This window comes from Sander lucioperca, chromosome 22, assembly GCF_008315115.2.
Source record: "Sander lucioperca isolate FBNREF2018 chromosome 22, SLUC_FBN_1.2, whole genome shotgun sequence".
In the NCBI taxonomy this organism is placed as follows: domain Eukaryota; kingdom Metazoa; phylum Chordata; class Actinopteri; order Perciformes; family Percidae; genus Sander; species Sander lucioperca.
Genome location: NC_050194.1, coordinates 12,718,969 through 12,735,710, shown reverse-complemented (window position 1 = coordinate 12,735,710; position 16,742 = coordinate 12,718,969). Strand labels below are relative to the sequence as shown.

General features: G+C 42.5%; 1 protein-coding gene across 5 annotated transcripts in view; it reads left to right on the top strand.

Moving 5' to 3' along the window:
• Positions 1-16,742, top strand: part of ntn2 (netrin 2) — a 70,353-nt gene that overhangs the window by 14,914 nt on the left and 38,697 nt on the right. For 3 of the 5 annotated variants that reach the window (XM_031315452.2, XM_031315456.2, XM_031315455.2), the window contains exon 1: positions 11,438-11,772. The exons of 1 other annotated variant lie outside the window; for it this stretch is intronic. The gene's annotated coding sequence lies outside the window, so the exon portion shown is untranslated. Of the gene's footprint in view, positions 1-8,473; positions 8,920-11,437; positions 11,773-16,742 lie in introns of those variants that run through there. One more of the 5 variants, XM_031315454.2, reaches the window with a different exon arrangement.

Below are 16,742 nucleotides of genomic sequence, written 5' to 3'. Positions count from 1 at the left end.
TCAGTTTAACTCTTGTTAGATGTAACAGATATTGTAAGCCCAAAGTAAGGCCTAAAAATAGAGCTGTGGGTGGCGTGGCACTCGCCACCCTGGGAATAGTGTATATTCTGAGCTCTGTTTCCATGGTTACTTGTGCTTTCTCCCATTGCCAGCATGGGTCCCGAATCAAAATAGTCCCTTTGCATCAATGGCCGTCTTTTGATCCCTTTGAGAACAGCCTAATTTTACTTGTTATCGTGTTTTTTTCCTCACCAATCAGGAAACGTGTGTTAAAGTTTGTAGACTGTGTTTGGTACATGCCAGTGTGACAGACTTCGAATTGTGAGTGTTATGCCTTGGTTCTAAAAATGTATGGACACAAATATGCCATTAACCACTACTGACTTTACCATCTTCACCTCATCAAACTAAAATCAGAAACCTGGCTTGTCTGTCAAATGGGACACAAAATTGAGTCAGTTTTACACACACGCACACGAACACACACACACACACACACACACACACACACACACACACACACACACACACACACCAGATCTCAGGATAGACATAAGAGTTGGACAGCACTCATCACCAGCCCACACAAACACTAGGTGTTCCCAGAGTACTCCTGATGCCTAATTGGTCCCCAGTCATCACAACAACACACACAGGTAAACTATCTGTAAGTCGTTTACTTGACTTCTCAACTTGATCGTGATTGTGACTTGATTATATACAAACTCATGAGTTTTCCCCCAGTTAAAATCTATATTTTCCATATCCACCTCCTCTCAGCTCACTGATTGCTGCTGTACTCCACACACACACACACACACACACACACACACACACACACACACACACACACACACACACACACACACACACACACACGCACACACACACACACTCTCACATATACACCTCCCCCTCACAGCCTGTCCGGCGGCTGTCTCCCAGTACCCCTCTGTGCGCCTAGATGGCATGCTGAGAATGTTTACTTTCACCACAGTGTGTATTTACAGAGACTAATAGTTTTTTAGGCTGCAATGGCGCCTCACTTCGTAACATGTGTACAACCCACCTACTCCCTCTTACTCCCTCACACACACACACACACACACACACACACACACACACACACACACACACACACACACAGCTCATACATTGCCCCCACCAAACAACAAATCAAACCTCTGGTATTTGGGGTTTGGCAATGGCGCAAGCTCTAATGGAGCCAGGTGACACGAGGAAGCAGCAACAGCAGTATGTGATGTTACCTCTCCTGTGATTGGAGTGAATAAGGCCAGCGAAGAGAGTATGTGTACTATTAGAGGTTGAATGAATGCACGAAGGGGTTGCAATGAATGGACACATGATGTCTTGAATGGTTATGCGTGACATGCAGTAAGCAAAGAGATTTGGGAATGTGTGTTCACTATGTGTGAGCAGGTTTGTGAGAGAGAAAGAGAGGGATGGAGATGATGAAGTGTATTTGAATCAAGCAGATTATGCAGATGATACAGCCCAAGTTGGATTACTAATAGCAGATTACTCCTTCCTGGTCACACTAGAGATGACTGTCCTGTCCTTTGCTAAGGTTTTTGTTTGTGCAACATGCCTTATGCAAAAGCCATGGCCATACACAAGCTGCAGAGCATCATAGTGATATAGACAGCAGGGCCATGGGTCGTGATTACATGTCATTTGCTGAGCTGTGTAAATACCTTAATTTAAGAAAGTCAATCCTTAGTATTTCTGCTCAGTCTCTCCATAACAGGTTCCACGTAAGCAGTCAGGAGAAAAGGTTTGTGTGTGTGTGTGTGTGTGTGTGTAATTTAATTCTAATGTCTTTGTGTTTTTTTTAATCCTGTTTCTGTACCAACTAAATTTAGAGGTAATTAATGTTTATCTTGAACTCGTTCACATGGTTCTTGGTGAGATGAGGTGCACGACATTTACATGGGAATAAAAAAAATGCATGCTAAAATTACAGCCTCAAAGGGAAAAGCCAATCTTGCAAAACAGTTCTGTACTTTAACTTTTTGGTTTTTCAGTTAATGTCTGTCCCTGCTGATGATAAGATAAAAAACATTGCGTTGTTATATTGACATATGGTATTTCCACTAAAGCCAATAGTCAATAGCCAAAACACAGGGTGAAACCCATTGTAGAACAAGAAAATGTTCCAACACTATATCATCAATGGTAATCTCACGTGATCAGAATCAGTGGCAGCTGATAAGACATGTTAACTATGTGTTAAATAATAGGTGCCACTTTAAAGCAAGAAAATTGGTCCAAGTCTGTGTGCTGCTTTTAGCACATTAAACTCTCAACTTCAGCCCTATTCTCTGTCAACATGCATTGTGGGACATGTAGGACTTTACTAACTTAAGAAGAAGTACTTGAGACAGGTTGCATATGATAGAAATCATCCCCAAAATAACTTCTGGAACACCATATGCATGAGAGATTAACGATATGTAACAGTGTAGAAGTATCAAATGAATGTGTCCTTAAGCGCTGATCACTATAAAAGGGGTGAAGAGGGCAGTGTACTCGATCCCACTGAAAGGACGGAATAGGAATTAGGAGTGGAGTCTAAAACACTCAGGCCATTGTTTTATTTTCTTTCTCCCGTAAAACAAAGAGCGCAAGGGAACCAAACAGGTGAAAATAACTGGCTGTATTTTCCCCACTGGGCTGCCATGGCACGACTCGGGCTGCTGAACCTGATGTTCTGACGCCTGCCTGTCTGTCGTATTCAGCCGAGGTGGTCTATTCAGAGTGAGGGACCAGGGGACATACAGCCCAGGGTGTGTGTGTGTGTGTGTGTGTGTGTGTGTGTGTGTTGTGCAAGGGGGAGGGAGAAGGCACTGTGAGCAGCAGAGAATGCTTGGTGATGGGTTACCAAAAACAGAGCACCAGGGGACAATAGGACCCAGGACATTCCTGACATAACCCCAACACACCGGGGAGGAAGTGGAAGGGGGGATTTATTGGTGTCAACGGCCCCTCGCCCCGAGAGGAACGGGTGCCTCTTTTGTCCCCTCTGGCATTGGACATGGACTGAATCGAGACGCCTTGCACAGAGAGGACGCCTCTAAACACATACACACATAATCACTCCTTTGAAAGAAGAACCACCAATTAGGGAATGGACATATACGGCTATAGAGGTTTAGACTCAAAGGGGGCAGGTTTGTGTGTGTGTGTGTGTGTGTGTGTGTGTGTGTGTGTGTGCACACTTGTCAATAGGATGTAAAGGGAGAGCCAAATGGGATGCTTTTCAGCTCAGATTGCACATGGGTTGACCCCATGGGAACACTGCTATGAACTTGTTTGAATCAGAGGGCATTTAGGAATGGATCATGTTACACTGAAAGCGACCACAATGAGCAAGACAATGTAATACTCTAGTAATTGACCGGACAATTGTCAAGTGAATTTCCCATAGTGTTACCCAAAACTTTGTATGACTTGTATGAAATGCCAAATGGGTCATACTCTCTGGTTGAGTGAAATTAATTTATGACATGGCTTTAATCCCTCAAACAAAACAGCAAAACATTAAAACCAATTTGTGTTATCTTAAAACTGAGATTTAAAAATGTTCTCAGAAAAGGGTCATACCACCCATTATACCCATTTTGTATTATTCAACTGGTGAGAAGAAACATCCTTGGTAATGTGGGCTGGTTTTGAATTGCATTGTAATTACTGACCCACCCTGAACCTCCTTACAGCTTATGCAAACCATATTGAGGGTAAATACCCCTTTTGTGAACGGAAATGACTACGGAAAGCTGACCACTGGGCCTGACAAAGAATACCCTTTCTCCATAGATACTTGAGACCTAAACCCTACAGAAAACATCAACACCACATTGGCCAACGAAGACTGTATTTAAGGTTATTGATTAAGAAAATATCAATAAACCTGCTCACTTTGGAATCTGCCCAGGACATAGTTCAAATTCAAAGTACACGTTTACACGTACAAAACAGAATTCTTCCTGGTAAATCCAAAGAAACAACCATATATCTTTAAGGATTTACACCTGCAGCGTGCTATATAGATAACAAATGCCCTAAGTCATCACAGCCTAGAAACTTCATATCCCAGCAGCTACAGGAAGTACTAGGGATCACTTGGTGAGATTTACTGTACTACCCTGTTGTCAGAATGTTGACCATTGGACAATGGTCTCATACTTTGACTTGCTTAGCAAACCCTGGAACAGGTGGAAGAACATGTCAAACTAGACCAATTCTGCCATCTTGTGGTAACATATTGTGTTTTCTCTAACTGTAAATGTGGGTATGCTTGCAAAACTGTGTGATTGGTTATCTGTGATTCCAGATAAGCAGTAACTTACACATAATTGGTCTGGCAGGGATCACATGTAGCTTTATAATCTCTATTATCTCGCTCATTTCCAAACATGCTAATTATCCCATCCTCAATTTAACTTTGCAACAGTGTGTCATTCAGGTTGGATAACCTAGAAAACTCTTTATTGTATTTGGCATGTAAACTGTAGTCAATCTAGCCTAAGAGTCTACAGCCATTGTAGCAGCTCTGTAAAGGCTGTACTTAGATAAATGCTAACGTGCTCAAAATTACTTGTTAACACGTTGATGTTAAGCAAGTGTTTACCTTGGTCACTATCTTAGTTTACCATTTTAGCATGCTTTGCTAACTACCGCTAAAGACAGCTGATGTTTATGTCAACAGTTTTGCAGGTGTTATGTTGATAAACCAAAGTATTTGACAAGTTGAAATTTTCACCTGATGGTAGCGCTGGATGAAAAGTTAAGTGGTCTGTACCACATTTCATGGCAATCCAATAGTTGAGATATTTCACAAAAAACTACAAATGTCATCCTCATGGTGGTGCTAGAGAAGAAGTCAGGGCATCACCAAAGTCTTTGCATATCTTAAACAAATTGTATACCAATTCTATTGGATAGAAGTAGAAGGGAAAACTTGCTGCTGTTGGAGCTAAAGAAAAAAAGCCAGGGGATCACCAAAATCCTTTAGATTCATCCTCTGGAAATCATAAATATATTTGAGATATTTTAATCTGAACCAACGTGTTAGACCGACTGACATTGCCATCCCAAGATTATTGATACGAGCATTAATTCAAACAAGGCAAAGAACATTGGTGCTCTGGTGGCCTTGGGGTTAATTATGACAGGGCAGGACATTAAATAACAAACACTTGATCAGTACATCTAGAAATCCTAGTTACTTTAGTGTGTTCTGTCTTTCCAATTGCCACAAGTGCTTCAACTGAATGATCACCCACCAATCAAAACAGCTAATAATTACCGTTTGATGCTGATGAACTTAGGCAAGAGGGAAAAACTGAAACATTCAAAGTTTTCTTCTAATTGAGTGAACATTTATTATGCTGTTATGTACTATCAGTGTGCTTGAATTGAACCTCCTCCATCATCCACTTCCAGCTCACTGGGTTACAACTAATTCACAGAGAGGCTATGTAGCCTTGGGTGGCATTGTTGTAGCCACACAATTTATTAGTTAATTGACAAGACACTGCCAGATTCTGCCGCTCATGAATATCAGTGCGGAATGAGAACCAGAACGTGAGCGTTCATTAGAGTGTTTCGGCTCTCATGCTCTTTCTACATCTTCAGAACACACATAGAGTTCAAATGGGAACTCCCAAGCGCTTCCAGCTGGCAACACTTTGGGATAATGATGCTGGATTCCACACAAATGAAGGGACTAAATACCACCAGAGAGGCACCTGAACCCCCTCCTCAATGCACAGACATGCATACATGTATGTTAAAAAACACACATATTTCCAAGTAATCTTTTTTTTCTCTGTGGGTTAATCACACATGCACTGCACACCAAGTGGGAAAGCTAATTTCCCACCGTCATCCTGGATGCTCACTGCTGTCAAATGTAAGCAGCTAACCCAAAAATAATCCTGCAGCAAGTCAACAGTATCCCCCCTCCACACACACACACACACACACATACTGAGGTCGGCACACATCCTCCGAGTCTTCAGGACTGCAGATTGGGTTACTGCAGATTCCTAGCTGCGGCCTCAAGGTATCCTCATTTAAAAACTCTCTGCGGTTGAGTCATCAGTGTGAGCTGGGAAGAGACCACCTTCAGTGGTGTGATGTCAAAATGATGGATGGGACAATAATACTGGCAGAAGAGCTATTGATAGCTCTCTTTCCTTAATGTTGACATGTTGATACCGCACACCCCAAGCGATGGAAGTGTGTGTGTGTGTGTGTGTGTGTGTGTGTGTGTGTGTGTGACACACAGAGAGACGGACTCTGGGCCTACACACACACACACACACACACACACACATTTCACAAGGACATTCTGGTATTATACCCATTAATATGTCTTCCATTCCCACTCAGGCCTTGGGTCTTTGAAGTGGAGTGGCAGCTGAGCCCTGAGCGAGTGAGTGTGTGAGAGGATGTATACAATAACGCCAACACGCCGTCCTGACTTAAGATGAGTCGGCAGAGGGAAAGTAAACAGGCGGGGTTCCCCAAGCGGCTGTCGTTAGAAACAGGGGGTGTGCTGAGAGAGGCTCAAGCTGTTTATTTTTACAACGGACCTCAGTGTCGTTTGAAGTGCCCTCAGTGCTCTCTCTCTCTCTCTCTCTCTCTCTCTCTCTCTCTCTCTCTCTCTCTCTCTCTGTTCTTTCTTTTGACCTCCTTTTCCCATTTCCCCCCAAAACCCTGCCACAACCCCCCCCCCCCCCCCCCCAACCCCAACCCCTACAGTACAAACCACCTACCCATCCTCTCTGGGGTTCTTGCCAGCAGCAACTAATTATCAGTCAGTTGGGTTCCACCGTGCCCCTGTGTTTGGCCCACTTCTCTTTCCCACTGACTGTAAAGGTATTTGGATGTGCAGTGTGCTTTACTTTGCATTACTGTACCGTGTTTCAGTACTGAACTGAAGGGTATCAGCAGGAGGCTGCAGACTGGGGAGGAGCAGCACCCTCACAGTGGGAGTCAGGTGTATGGCTTTATGTAAGAGGCAAACATTAAGTGAGATCTTGACTTTTGAACTTGTTCATAACATATAACAGTGCCACATACTAATAAGGTAATCCTTTATAAAGGATTCATAAGTAGTAACAATTGGCAGGGGTGGAAAGTACATTTACTCCAGTACTGTAGGCCTACTTAAGTACAGTATTGAGGTACTCGTATTTCTAATTGATGGTATATACTTTATACTTCTACTCCACTACATCTCAGAGGCAAATGCTATACTTTTAACTGCACTGCAATTATTTAACAGCTTTAGTTACAGTTATTTTGCAGATTCAAATTTGTAAAACAAAATGTAATTAACAAATCAATTCTGATGTGTGTTTTTTTTTTTTGTATAGATAAAGCATCCTGGCAGTATATACATTTGTTAAAATGACCTTCACCAGCTGCAACATGGGGAATGGCATGCAGCAAAAGGCCGCAGGTCGGAGTCAAACCCACGGCTGCTGCTGACCTCTATATATGTGCACCTGCTCTACCAACTGAGCTAACCCGGCCACATGCAAGACTTTTAATTGTAAAAGTATTTCTACACTGTATAACTAATTTTACTTAAAACATCAAAAAATAAAACATCTGAGTACTTCCACCACTGACAAATAAACATGTTAATGACTGATATGTGTAATTGATTAATTAATGCTTAATAGATCAGTTAAGAAAAACTTTTGGGTTGACAGATTGTGTCTGGACAGCAATTTTATTAACATGTATTCTTTCTGACGACTTACTTTTGCTGATAACTTATTAGAAAGTCAGAAACCCAGTATTTATCTATGGTTTCACAATGGCATTGCATGTTGTCTATTTGCCTCCATATAAACAAGCAAATTCCTCCCAAACATAGTACTATAAGGTGTACGTTGTTGCATAGTGGTTGAACAGCATGATAGTGATATTAGCCACATGCCAAAGCTTCATATGATCTCTGCTGAGAGTTTGAAGACTGCAAACAGATTGAAGAGGTTGGAGATAACAGGAGCATTTCATACCTCAAAAGAATTTTTTAGAAGTGTTGAACTTTGCTGGACACACCAGTGGATCCATCATTATTTTATTTTATTTTACTTTATTTTATTTTATTTTACTATTTGACTAAATACCTTTCTTAAAGCAAATAATTCGACAGGTGAAAGCAGTTTTATACAGTCTATGGCTGAAACACAGGTGTAACTGGTAACATTAATGATGGCTGCATTCCATTTTTGTTTTAGCGATCTAGTGTGTATGCTGGCTTACTTGCAGGATTTACCTGAACAACTAAATGGGACAGGGCATCATTAATGTTATTACCAACACCTGTGATTTTCTTGCTATGCCAAGTCTCAATGTCTGCATTGGCAAAGGTCTCTGGTCTCATACAGTATATTACTTAGACATGGCTTCTAGACATGACGTTGCTTAATCTTCTATTAATATGAGGACTTCTAATATTATGAGGACAAAAACGACAATATATTTGGGCTAACCAAATGTAAACAGTGCTAAACTGTGGATCTCTGATCAGAAACATAAAGGAGCTTTACACGTGTTAAGCCACAAGAGGGCGACCTTCCTCCACTGAATGACAGGTAGGGGGGTTTCCCCCAGGACAAGGTAAGCATCTCTCCTTGCGCCCAACAGCAGGGGCGCCCAACCGCAGGGGTGCCAAAAAATGAAGCGAGGAAAAAGCCGGAGGCTGACATTTTCTCCAGGGTGTCCGCCGCAGGGAACCCAGCGCTGAGAGCCCCGGGCTTTGAACAGACACACCACTGAGGCTTGTTTTGCAGACAAAAATCAGCAGACTGATCCAATTGCAACAACTCTAAAGGACCGAGGAGAGCTCCCCGCTTGAATCCCATCTGACAGCAAGTGAGTGTGTTGCCTGTAGTTAGTCTTTCTTTCTTTCAATCTGTCTTTATCGCAGTCTAATCTCTCCCAGTTGTAATTGGAGAGATAATCTAACTAGATTAGTGCCTGGCTGGCGGGGCTCCTTTATTTAACAGAAATATCGAAATTGGCAATGTATGGAGAGTGTGTATGTTTATGTCCCATGTCTATGAAACAGTGAAGGCTAGCTGACAGCAGAATTTTTCAGTTTTTTTTTTTTTTAAACTGAACTAAAGATTTCTAGTATTTTGTTCAATTTCAGAAACTCAGTTGGACCAAATTGTTTAAAGCCTGCTGTAATCGTTCCAATTACTGGCCTACTTTCTCAAATGTCTGAGTTTAAACTCGAGCAGTTTAATTGAAAACATAGTAAAATAAATGATAAGTGGGTCTAAAGGAATTTGTTCAGTTGGAGAATAAAAATGAAGACCAGGGAGCACTGGAAAAATGCAATTAGAAAATAATGAAGATTCATTATAAAACTAATTTAGACTCCCGGGAAGCCGATGAAAAGGTTATTTTAGGGTCTGATTCATGTGAGAAAATCGTCAAGAAGGAAAGGAGAATTTCAAATGAAGAATTGGTCTTAGACGAATAAGAGAATAACGTAATAGGACAGGAGGCCAGAGGAGCAAAAGGAGTAATAACAATAAATACAGGCTGATGGCAGATACATGAGAAGTTTCATGAGAGAAGATGTGTCAAGTTTTCACGAGCAAGAAATTGCTGTAACTCTTTAACATACTGCCCAGTAACCCATGGTCTCGCGCTCGCTCATGTGCCATTTATCCTATCTCGAGTTTGATTTAATTTAATTGATTTTAGCCTTATTCTAGTGAAGCTGGCACTGTGTTTAAACCCATTAATTGGCAGTGTCATTGTTCCTGTCCCATTGCTCACTGATACAGTTAATTATTGGCTGCAGGTGTGTTCTGATGTAGGCGTCACACACGCACACGCACGCGAATACACAATCAGGATTGGGGTTAATGCTTATTATCTTAAATTATCCGCGGGGTTTCAATACGTGTTTATACAGTCTTTGTTTTGAGATGAATTACTGGAATAAAGGCACCAAAGCGCAGCTCGATCCCGGGCCGAGCCGGGCCGGGTCGGGCTGTTCCCCCCAGAGGATGGTACAGTAAATACAGGAGGAATGTTGATCAGCTTACAGCGGAGCCGGGAGGTGCTCGGGATTTGTTCGGCCGTGATGCTCGAATAATAACGGCCCGCCGGTAGGAAGGCTGCACCTGCAATAACACAGAGAGTATCAACACGCGGGATGTCGCCTGAATTAACGGCAATGATAAAGCGGATTGTGGCCGTCCTCGCGCATCTACTGGACTGGTTTTAAGAATGTAACATCTATACGCTTTTACAAAATGAGTAGTTTTGGTGCTCAGATGTGATTGGCTGAGACAACTTGAAAGTCGCAGGCAAAAGAATGCCTCAAACTGAAGTCCCCATTTGTGTTCTTTTACTGCTTTGTGTAGATATAGGCTGTGGCAATATCAATATAATTCATTACTATTGACTACAATTAAAAACCTGTTGTAAACCAGTTTGGACCTCTCCAGTACGTTTTAACGCACACTGTGATGCTATATAAAATTGCAAACCCTCATCTAGACAAACAAATTACGCTGTTGTTCTTTAACCTAGAGGGGTATAAAGCCATATGAATGTTGTTAATGAGTTAATATGCTGCTGTCATGGCCGAGGGCGCAGGGCCACATTTTCTGTGCCAAAACGAACCTCTCTCTACGCGCGCGCACACACACACACACACACACACACACACACACACACACACACACACACACACACACACACACACACACACACACACACACACACACCATCGACTCGCAACAGACCATCCTCATGATGCAACCACGAGCCAATAGCATAACATATTTTATTTGATGCTACTTTTATTATTAGGCCTACGTACTAATAAAACCATCAAAACGGCAACAATTTGCTGCCTTGACGCAGGCTTACACTAATAAATCCAACATGTGTTGGACTATTATTAGGATTAATAAATTATTACATTCGGCATCTGCCTCTTGTTTCTGTGGGCCCCGGAGCCCCGCTAGGCCTATTCTTTTTCAACAGGTTCAACGTTGTGTTCTCATTACGACCTCCATATGGCTGCCTGTGAACACAGCGAGCCATGGGGCATTTAGAGCAGGCAGCACAGTGAGAATCAGTCCGTAAAGCGGCGGAGGTATTTGTTGTAAAAGTGAGACCAGTTGTGTTGTTTGAGGAAAAAGAATCTTGCAGCAAGTGGTACTTTGGTCAAGTGTTTATGTTCGATTGCGCGTTATTTTGGCTTCACAAGTAAATTTCACGCATCACCAAATTGCAGGTAAAATGAAACTTGAGTTAACAAAACACAGAACACCGTGGAATATTTAGATCTCTCTCTCTCTCTCTCTCTCTCTCTCTCTCTCTCTCTCTCTCTCTCTCTCTCTCGCGTGCGCATACATGTTTGGGAAAATCTGGGTTTGATTTTAATGGGGAGTAGCCTACCCCGGGCTCGCTTTACAACCTATGGATGTACTGGACGGCTTTCAGTTACTTTGAGCTTCGGGTGCGGATGCAGTGGTCCACCTCCTCTCGGTTTGCCCACACTTTTGACTATGTTGCACGCGCTTCTCTTGTCCTTTTTAATATTTTAACGAGGCGAGTGTGAAAAACACGAGACACTTTTTGCGTTTGGAGGGGACAATTTCTGACGGAAGAGAACCTAAAGGCTAATTGGTGTGGATCTCAGGGGGATGTCCTTTTTAAATTCAAAGACGACGACACTGACGACTTGACACCGGGGTGAGTTTATAATTTGCAGGTCGCTGTGTCTGTTTATTTCACATCCAGCGTGTTTTTGTGGAGAGCAGATTTCAATTTTACGCACCACTTATTCTCTTAGAAAAGAAGCGAGTGACTCACAGCGCTTGCTGTGACGGGCTGCCCATTACTACTGTTTGTTTTAAATTAAGGTAATGACTGACATTACTTTATTATAGGCTGAGCTCGTGTGATCGTAAGTAGGCGTTTGGGTCGCTGAATCAGCGCGGCGCGCTGGATCAGAGCGGCGGACACCATAGACAGGTGTCAGCCTCCTCGGTTTGGAAAGATGCGCCAACAAAAGCGAGAAAAACAGCCCTCGCCGATAATTTAATACGAGGTACAAGAGGTGGGCTATAGCCAGGGAGCTTTAATAGCGACTTTGAATCAGAGCCAAGTTCGGATGCCAAAGCAAGCAGCGCGCTTCTCGGTTTCCGTCTTCCTCGACACTGCCCTTGGCCAAGTCTCCCAATAGCGTTTGTCACTTCTAATATTTTCCCTTTTCGCTTTAACGCCGAACATTTGTGTGGGAAATTTTTTTTTCAGTTTTTAAGATTCTTGTAGAGCAACTTTAAATAGAAAAGTACAAGAACAATGTCAGGTAGCTTTAAGTTGTCTTCTCTGTAGTTTATTAAGGAATAAAGTGACGATGAGCTTGATTTGACATTGAAGCCCAGTGTGGTCAAGGTGTGATAGGAACATCAGAGTATTACAATTACAGCAGACTATAACATACTATACAACTATTACAATAATGATGAGATCTTTAAGCTCATCTACTCTCCGCTCACAAGCAGCAACAAGCCTGGAAGTGAAAGCGAGAGTTCCACACAGATTTCTTATCTTAACTGCTTCAATAGACTTAAAGTATGCCCCTATTGCATTCTGAAACAGTGTCAGCCACTTGACCTACTTCTCACCCTCACCCAAATGACTGGAATCAGTCCACGAAGAAGGCCTCTCTGAGTCCTCACTGTTCACTGAGGTCAGAGAGAGAATGTAGAACGTAAACCAGGGGAAATGTTTGAGTTGACTGCGAGTGAGGTGCATGGCCATCCCTGCCCTGTTTTTGTAAATTAGTCATCATTATTTAATTGCATCACACCCTGCTTCCATCAATAACAGAGTGAGGGAGGTAGAGCCAGGAGCAGCTGAGGGCACATGATGTGGAAGCTAATCCAAAGCAACATAGTGCAGATTTTATTCACGTGTGTGTGTGTGTGTGTGTGTGTGTGTGTGTGTGTGTGTGTGTGTGTGTGTGTGTGTGTGTGTGTGTGTGTGTTTTATTTATGAACCCCAGATTATAGAGGATAGATTGAGATGGAGAAAGCTGCAGTAACATAATTGTTTTCTTCTGCTTTGGAAAGCAGGATTCCTCAGAACTCTTGAGCAAGGACAGTGACAGCACATCCAATATAAATGTCTCCTACGGCTTCAACAGTTTGACAGGGTTAAGTAATCTCTCTTTCTGTCACCCCTTTTCTGTTTTTGCTCTTTGAGTCAATCTTTCATCGTTTTGAATAAATGACCTAATGCCGATTTAAAAAATGAGCTCTGCTCAACCATGACCCTGCTGGTGAAGCTGTAGATCAGAATGATCACTTTTATACTACAGCTGTTTGTTTGGATCTACCACATCAGGTTCTGGAACCTCTTAAGTTTTCTTGAACGGCAGTTTAATATTGTGATTTGACTCCACGTGGAATTTCACATGTAGAGATTTTATATTATTTTCTTCCTGGATCATTTCAATCCCCGATATGAATTTATATTTAGACCTGGAGATGGATGTGGTGATAAAGTACCCTCAATCACATATTCACACATTCATTGTCTTCACTTCAGAGGTGAGAATGTTGTCTTACTTCTTATATGGCCGTGTGTTTTCTCTTTGAGTGACAAATTGGGTGTGTGCCAGCTTACGTTTCCTGTTAAAATACCTGTCATTCGTCAGCATGACACCCATGATGTCTCGCACTGTGTGAAGAGGATCCAGGGGCCAAGATTCACACACTTCATCCTGCCACTCCCTGCACCCTGCTAGGCCTGCATGTGTCAGCCACACATTTCCTCCAGATGCAGAGGGGATATGTGTGTGTGAGGTCCACAGCCGATCTGTGCCCGACATCAGTATTCTTATCTGACTGTTCTGCTCATCTCGTCGACAGTTATTCAGCACAGAGGGCAAAGCAACATATTAAAATAGCAGGCTGCTGCCATGAAGTTGGACCAGCTCTTTGCTAGCATGCTAACCTAACCATGCTAACGGAGCATCCTCCCAAGAAGAATGAGAGCAATCAGTCGTTAAAGCAAGTGCCACAAAATGGCAAATGTTTATGATTAAGTGACAAAGACCTCCAGCGGCTATAGTAATTATCAGGTGAGCAAAGGAGCAACTGAGGTGACGTTGTCACAGAGAGACAAAGTCTGTGTAAGGAGGAAGTTTGGGTGGATGGATGGATCAACATCTAACATGGGAGACTGCTATTTGTTTTTCGTATTTCAAACCAACAGTCAACATCGTTTTGGTTATGTTAGCTTGACCACAATCGTTCCCTAACATGTTCATTAATGTAACCATGACGACAAAGCACCCGTAACCTTGACGAAGTGGCAATTTTAACCCAAGGCATGAAGTCGTTTTTTGTACAAAGAAAATTTTCCTGAAATTCCATAGCATTACCTCCCAATACTTTTTGTCCCTCCGATCGATAGAAAAAGCCTGAGCTATGTTATGATATGCTGCTGATTTTGACAGACTGCAGCTGTGATTATGACTATAGCCACGGAATGGTAAAGCTTTGGCTGTTGCTGTTGATTGTGGCTGCAGCCATGGCTATGCACTGCTATGATTATGACTGTGGAACATGGGTGTAACACTAACTACACGCTTGTGTGTGTGTGTGTGTGTGTGTGTGTGTGTGTGTGTGTGTGTGTGTGTGTGTGTGCGTGCAGAGTGAATTGACATAGTTGTGCTGGCTGAGCGTTGTTTTGAAGCTACTGCATTTCTGTGGTGTGTTTGCTAACACATCTGTCATAGAGGATCTGTCATAGTCATCTGATAGAGGCGCTGCAGGTTCAAATCCCGTGTGGGTTAATGATGCTTTCTCAGCTATTGTTAATAGGTATGGCGCAGTAAAGAGTAGTCACAAGACAGCTAACATTAACCATATCTATAGCATCATAGATTAATTTACAAATGCAGCCATAGTCCGAGCAATAACCACATCCATCGGCCTGCCAATAGGTCCGTCAGCTCAGAGAACGCCTGTGTGTCAACCTACAGGACATGGACGAATTACTTATTTGTTGTTTAATTTGGAGGCCTTGTTGTGTTAATGTCAGTCAAGCCAAAAGAGAGACATTAACAGTAGTTACTTTGGCCTTTTCACTGGCAGACCGCTGACCTATTACCTCTAGGCAAAGGTCACCCTGTTCGTGCTAACATTGCCGTTGAGGAAGAATGAGCGAGGGGGCTATAGGGAGGAGAGGAACAAGGGAAGAGGGGAAAGGGAGTTTTGCTGATGAGTCACAAGCTTTGGCATCATTCACAATGTGTCTTCCTGTGTGAGTGACGGCACATATTGGGAATAAGAACTAGTGGAGAGCATGTGTTTGTCCATCAACAACGTGTGTGTTTAAGTGTAACGTACGCAACCATGCGAGTATTCCAAGCACTTAATAAAATGATTTGTGGTTTCTTTTCCCCCTGTGAGTTCAAAGCAGGTCTTTGCTTTTGGCTGTGGGGTAGAGGTTGCTCTTGTGCAATGGAAAAAAGAGACTGTTTTCCTGTCAGGGGGGCTTTTTGGGAAAACCGCTGCTCTGCCTACCGCAGCCAGCCTTCAAAGGGCTTTGAAGGAGTGCTCACCTCTCCTCTGCTTAAATCCTTCCATCCCTCTAAACGAGCTACTTCCGCTCATAACCAGGAACACCTCACCTGCCACCATCCAACCACACTGCTGCAAAGCTGCGGTCAGGGTTATGCTCAGGTCCATGGGAAATGTTCAATCAAGGAGTCCTCAGTCCACCCACCCACTCTCAAAACAGTACACTTTAACCTCTCAGCATTTGTTTTCCACGGCTTTATAATCTCTGTAACCCTGCTGCATGGCCTTTATCCAGTGACAAACACTAAAAAAGGAATCTGTGTCTCTGCCCGCCATCGCAAAGGCGGTGGGTGTCATCTCATTCTCAAGCTCATCTTGACGGCACATGTAGAGGAAATATTTCTTTGACATAGGAGGCTATATAGTACATGTTTGAACTCTTGTCCCTTCACTCCCAAGTCCAGGGAGTTCAACTTTTGCCTTCTCGGACCTCCTTAGTAAATCAAATGGACTATTGGGTACTTATTGTTAAGTGCTTGCTGCTATACTCTATAGTGTTATTTAAGTTTAACACTTTTTTGCATTAAAAACGTCAAAAAATAACACATTTGAAAATCTGATTTTACCATTTGAAGTTCAATCACCTCACAGTTAAACTGTTTTTTATTTACTTAAGAAGAAATCTGCCTCATACTCAGAATCACATTTACACTTTGTCTCTTCACTTTTTATTACCGAAAATAAAAAAAGTAGTTTATTTTTGCTGCAGAAAACAACATTGTTTGGATGTGTTTGGACAAAAAACCCGTGTGAAAATGAAACAAAGAGCCCTTCTTATTCTAGATATCTGCCTGTCTTGTTTCTCACAAATTAACCCTGCTTAACCCTGAATCTGAGTCACTGTTGCCCAGAACTTTCTGCCTGCTCATGTCCTTTCTCCCCCTTACATCTCCCATTTTCTCACCAAAAACACTGACCTGCACAGAACACTTCATTAACAGAAAAATACACAACTTGTCCTATCAGCATTTTCTCCTGCTTTTGTACTAAAGTGCATAAATACAGAGAGTGGTAGTTTAGCACAACTTCCTGTCTGAGAATCTGTGAGAGTTAGCCTGACCTCAT